This window comes from Haematobia irritans, chromosome 2, assembly GCF_050003625.1.
Source record: "Haematobia irritans isolate KBUSLIRL chromosome 2, ASM5000362v1, whole genome shotgun sequence".
NCBI classification, from domain to species: Eukaryota; Metazoa; Arthropoda; class Insecta; order Diptera; family Muscidae; genus Haematobia; species Haematobia irritans.
In genome coordinates, this window is record NC_134398.1 from 113,746,283 (window position 1) to 113,752,089 (window position 5,807).

At 34.1% G+C, this 5,807-nt stretch overlaps 1 long non-coding RNA gene across 1 annotated transcript; it reads right to left on the reverse strand.

Annotated features, from left to right (window-relative positions):
- Window positions 1-2,926: 2,926 nt before the first annotated feature.
- Window positions 2,927-3,552, reverse strand: LOC142223843 (uncharacterized). The gene is made up of 2 exons (XR_012718924.1): window positions 3,242-3,552; window positions 2,927-3,169 (listed from the first exon to the last, which is right to left on the reverse strand). It is a non-coding gene; the product is annotated as an uncharacterized LOC142223843 (long non-coding RNA).
- Between the last annotated feature and the right edge of the window lie 2,255 nt (window positions 3,553-5,807).

The window sequence follows — 5,807 nt, forward strand, 5'->3', positions numbered from 1 at the left end:
TCAAAGAGAAAGATGCTCAGTATGCTTTGACATTTCATCATGAATAGACTTACTAACGAGCCACAACGTCGAATTTTCAGTGAATGGGCCCTAGAAAAGTTGGCAGAAGATCCGCTTTTTTATCGACAAATTTTGTTCAGCGATGAGGCTCATTTCTGGTTGAATGGCTACGTAAATAAGCAAAATTGCCGCATTTGGAGTGAAGAACAACCAGAAGCCGTTCAAGAACTGCCCATGCATCCCGAAAAATGCACTGTTTGGTGTGGTTTGTACGCTGGTGGAATCATTGGACCGTATTTTTTCAAAGATGCTGTTGGACGCAACGTTACGGTGAATGGCGATCGCTATCGTTCGATGCTAACAAACTTTTTGTTGCCAAAAATGGAAGAACTGAACTTGGTTGACATGTGGTTTCAACAAGATGGCGCTACATGCCACACAGCTCGCGATTCTATGGCCATTTTGAGGGAAAACTTCGGAGAACAATTCATCTCAAGAAATGGACCGGTAAGTTGGCCACCAAGATCATGCGATTTGACGCCTTTAGACTATTTTTTGTGGGACTACGTCAAGTCTAAAGTCTACAGAAATAACCCAGCAACTATTCCAGCTTTGGAAGGCAACATTTCCGAAGAAATTCGGGCTATTCCGGCCGAAATGCTCGAAAAAGTTGCCCAAAATTGGACTTTCCGAATGGACCACCTAAGACGCAGCCGCGGTCAACATTTAAATGAAATTATCTTCAAAAAGTAAATGTCATGGACCAATCTAACGTTTCAAATAAAGAACCGATGAGATTTTGCAAATTTTATGCGTTTTTTTTTTTTAAAAAGTTATCAAGCTCTTAACAAATCACCCTTTAAATATGAATAGTTATTAACGAATAATTTTGTACTTAATTTAATTTTTATTTTTAGGGCCGGAATTAAGTTGGCATTGCCGCTCTAAAATTACCACGTTTTCTTTTCTTTTTAAAGCAAATAATATTTTTCAATTGTTTTGCCGCTAAAATGAAAAATAATTTTAGCGGCAAAACTCGAAATTAATGTCCGCTTTTAGTTTTGAAAGTGTACGTCAACTCGTCGTACACGCAGAGAAGAAACATGGTTATCACAGTCATGTTGGCTCTGTGAACATGGTTCTAAGAAAAATATAATTGTCCTCATCTAAAATATTATTATATTGATAAAAAGAATTTTGTTTGAATGAAAAGACAATGGTCATGGTTATGGTATTCATTCAAAATGTTTTTCTTCTAGTTAAAAGAACATGGTCACAACCTAAAATGTTTTGATCTTTATGAAAAAACTTTTTTCATCGTCGAAAAAAGGACGCCACTTGAGAAAAGAAAACACAAAATTAACTTTATTTATTTGTTTTTATTTATTTATAAACTAATTCATTGTTTATTTGTATTTATAATGCCGTTCAAGCAAACTTCATATGTTATTACACAATCCATTTTATTTCAATTTCAACAATAAGTAATTATTCCATATTTACATCGTGCCCATCAAATGTACAAACGCAGACATCATGTAACTGCAAATAAAAATAAATGATAAATTTTTTACATTTTGTTTTTCAATTACACTTTCCTTTTTTGTCTTCACATACAACCACGTGCCACTTCTGAATAAATAAATTAACACAAAACAGTAAATCCGTATTCTCCGTCCATTCCAAGAAACAATCAACACACGACTGACGCGCAAAATGAAAATCGTGTGTACCGCCTTAATGTTTTTATAAAATTCTTTTCGCTGCAAAAATTAAAAAGTAAATGGTCACGAAAACAATGTACATGGTCTTTATGGCCATGTAATGGTTCTAGACATGTCTATACGTATCTTATACAAATGCTTTTTTCACTGCAAAAAAAGTAAAAAAATGAATGGTCAGGTACATGATTTTTCCCGACCAAGTAATGGTCTCAAATTCTATCATTTAAATATAAGAACATGTTTGCGGCATTTGAGAACCATATAAATGCTTATTGCCAACATATATTTTTCTCCGCTCGAAAATTATTTTTACAAAGACATAATACATGGTTTTCGCGACAATTACATACTCTACACACAAAAAATTATCACCAAAATTTTTTCAATTAAACACTTAATTGAATTTGGAAACGGACTCAATTAATATGTTAATTGATTCACTTAATTATTTAATCAAATCCTAATAAAAACCAATTAAAAAATTGATTGATATTTGTTACGTTTCCAATTAAAATATTAATTGATTCAATCAATTTGTTAATCAATTCGGAAATAATTTTCAATTACAAACTTGATTGAAATTTTTTCCGTTTCCTTTGTGATTGAAATTGAATAATTTTGAGCAATGGAAAGAGCGAAAAGAGAACAAGAGAATGGGTATTTATTCAACAATGTATGATGGGGAGATCAGTCTGTGGAAGTAACTCGTAACGAACGGTTGGGTTTTTGTCTTTCGCATAAATTGAAAAACATGATTCGCGACATTCTGTCTGCTGCATTCAAAATGTGTGCATAAATATTTTGAACGCAACAACAAGTCATAGCAAAGGGTTGAACTAAATAAAGTGTGCAACAACAAATGGCCACGTGGTAAAGGTTTGACAAAATATATGACAGAACGCATTTGAAATTAACTGTGTTTGTGTTTTGTGGTATTGTAAAAACCCGCTTGTTCTGGGAAGCAGCGAATACCTAACTATATAGCTACTAATTTATAAACACCCCTACTTACGCTCCGCATTACACCCCATGTGTTTTAGCGGAGAGTTTAACGAGAACATGTCGCTGAATATAACCAATAGACTATTCTCTGCATTATCGATAACCACCAATTTGGTAGCTGAAAATTCACACATAATTTGTACACACTTCTCTACCCACTGAAAAGGATAGTGAAAAAATGCTAGCTAAATAAGCACTAATTTTGCTAGAATGATTTTTATAGTTTTTTATTAAGCCAAATTTATATTTGGACTTTAACTAAATATGTTATTTAGTTTATAAGTAAAATAATTAAGTTATGACTATACAAACAACAAGGAATTATTTTAATATTCGTGGTAAGACGCATTTACTTTCAAATTGGCACTTCTTTTGTCGCTGCATTGTTAGGCGTATGTGTTGTTATGGAGGTCCAATCCTGCTAGAAAGTAAATAAACTGCACCTGAAATTTGAATATAAATATGAAATAAATATAGTTGCTATATAATAGAATTATTACTAATTTTTTACTTACATTTTTCTTTCGTTTTGATTACCCTATGAGAACTCCGTGTCCGACCAAACCATTTGCAACCCAGAGAACAACTAAACAAATTATGAGAAGTGGAATTTTTGTGACGTCTTCTAGCGGGACTTTGCTTATTTTTGTTCAGTAAACCAAACTTCACCTTACGATTATATCATATCTTTTTATGCATTACGCGTAACCACCGAAACTCTATTCCGATCATAAGTGTGTGTTTTTGTTTAGTTTTGCTAGAGACACTATTTTGTACATTACTTTTAGATACCAAAATTAAATGGTCCCTGGATTATATTTTTGAATTTCTCTCTCATTTATTTTCTGTCAGAGAGACAGCGTCTTTCTTATCGATTTCATGCTCAACTGGTAATGCCCAATATAATAATAAAATAATAAAACAATCTACATTTATTCAAGTTAAGAAATTGTGAAATGTGAATACCATTTGCCATTGAAGGCTGTTTGCAATAAAAAAGTTGGTACCGTATTGATCTTTTAAAATTATAAATTTTTTTATACCCTCCATCATAGGATGGGGGTATATTAACTTTGTCATTCCGTTTGTAACACATAGAAATATTGCTCTAAGACCCCATAAAGTATATATATTCTGGGTCGTGGTGAAATTCTGAGTCGATCTAAGCATGTCCGTCCGTCCGTCCGTCCGTCCGTCCGTCCGTCCGTCCGTCCGTCCGTCCGTCCGTCTGTTGAAATCACGCTAACTTCCGAACGAAACAAGCTATCGACTTGAAACTTGGCACAAGTAGTTGTTATCGATGTAGGTCGGATGGTATTGAAAATGGGCCATATCGGTCCACTTTTACGTATAGCCCCCATATAAAGGGACCCTCAGATTTGGCTTGTGGAGCTTCTAACAGAAGCATATTTCATCCGATCCGGCTGAAATTTGGTATATGGTGTTGGTATATGGTCTCTAACAACCATGCAAAAATTGGTCCACATCGGTTCATAATTATATATAGCCCCCATATAAACCGATCCCCAGATTTGGCTTGTGGAGCCTCTAAAAGAAGCATATTTCATCCGATCCGGCTGAAATTTGGTACATGGTGTTGGTAGATGGTCTCTAACAATCATGCCAAAATTGGTCCACATCGGTCCATAATTATATATAGCCCCCATATAAACCGATCCCCAGATTTGGCTTGTGGAGCCTCTAACAGAAGCGTATTTCATCCGATCCGGCTGAAATTTGGTACATGGTGTTGGTAGATGGTCTCTAACAATCGTGCAAAAATTGGTCCACATCGGTCCATAATTATATAGCCCCCATATAAACCGATCCCCAGATTTGGCTTGTGGAGCCTCTAAGAGAAGCATATTTCATCCGATCCGGCTGAAATTTGGTACATGGTGTTGGTAGATGGTCTCTAACAATCATGCAAAAATTGGTGCACATCGGTCCATAATTATATATGGACCCCATATAAACCGATCTCCAGATTTGGCTTGCGAAGCCCCAAAGAGAAGCAAATTGCATCCGATCCGGCTGAAATTTGGTACTTGGTATTGTTATATGGTCTCTAATAACCATGCAAAAATTGGTCCACATCGGTTCATAATTATATATAGCCCCCATATAAGCCGATCCCCTGATTTGGCTTGCGAAGTCTCCAAGAGAAGCAAATTTCACCCAATCCGGTTGTAATTTTGAACATGGTGTTAGTATATGATCTTTAACAACCGTGCCAGAATTGGTCCATATCGGTCCATAATTATATATAGCCCCCATATAAAACGTTCTCCAGATTTGACCTCCGGAGCCTCTTGGAGGAGCAAAATTCATCCGATACGGTTCAAATTAGGAACGTGGTGTTAGTATATGGTCGCTAACAACCATACAACAATTGGTCCAATCACTCAAAAATTGGTCCATATCGGTTCATAACCATGGTTGCCACTAGAGCCAAAATTAATCTACCAAAATTTTATTTATATAGAAAATTTTGTCAAAATTTTATTTCTATAGAAAATTTTGTCAAAATTTTATTTCTAGAGAAAATTTTGTTAAAATTTTATTCGGTTCACAATAAAATTTTCGTCATTGTCAAAATTTTATTTCTATAGAAAATTTTGTTCAAATTTTATTCGGTTCATAATCATGGTTGCCACTCGAGCCAAAAATAATCTACCAAGATTTTATTTCTATAGAATATTTTGTCAAAAGTCTATTTCTATAGAAAATTTTGTTAAAATTTTATTTCTGTAGAAATTTTTATCAAAATTTTCTTTCTATAGAAAATTTTGTCAAAATTTTTATTTCTATACAAAATTTTATTTCTATAGAAAATTTTGTTAAAATTTTATTTCTGTAGAAAATTTTGTCAAAATTTTATGTCTACTTTCTCAAACTGAATTATATACGTATTGGATCGATCTTTTTTGATTTAATATATACCACCTATGGACTTACATACAATTTAGAAGATGGTGTTAGGAGGTTTTAAGATACCTTGCCATCGGCAAGCGTTACCGCAACTTAAGTAATTCGATTGTGGATGGCAGTGTTTAGAAAAAGTTTCTACGCAATCCATGA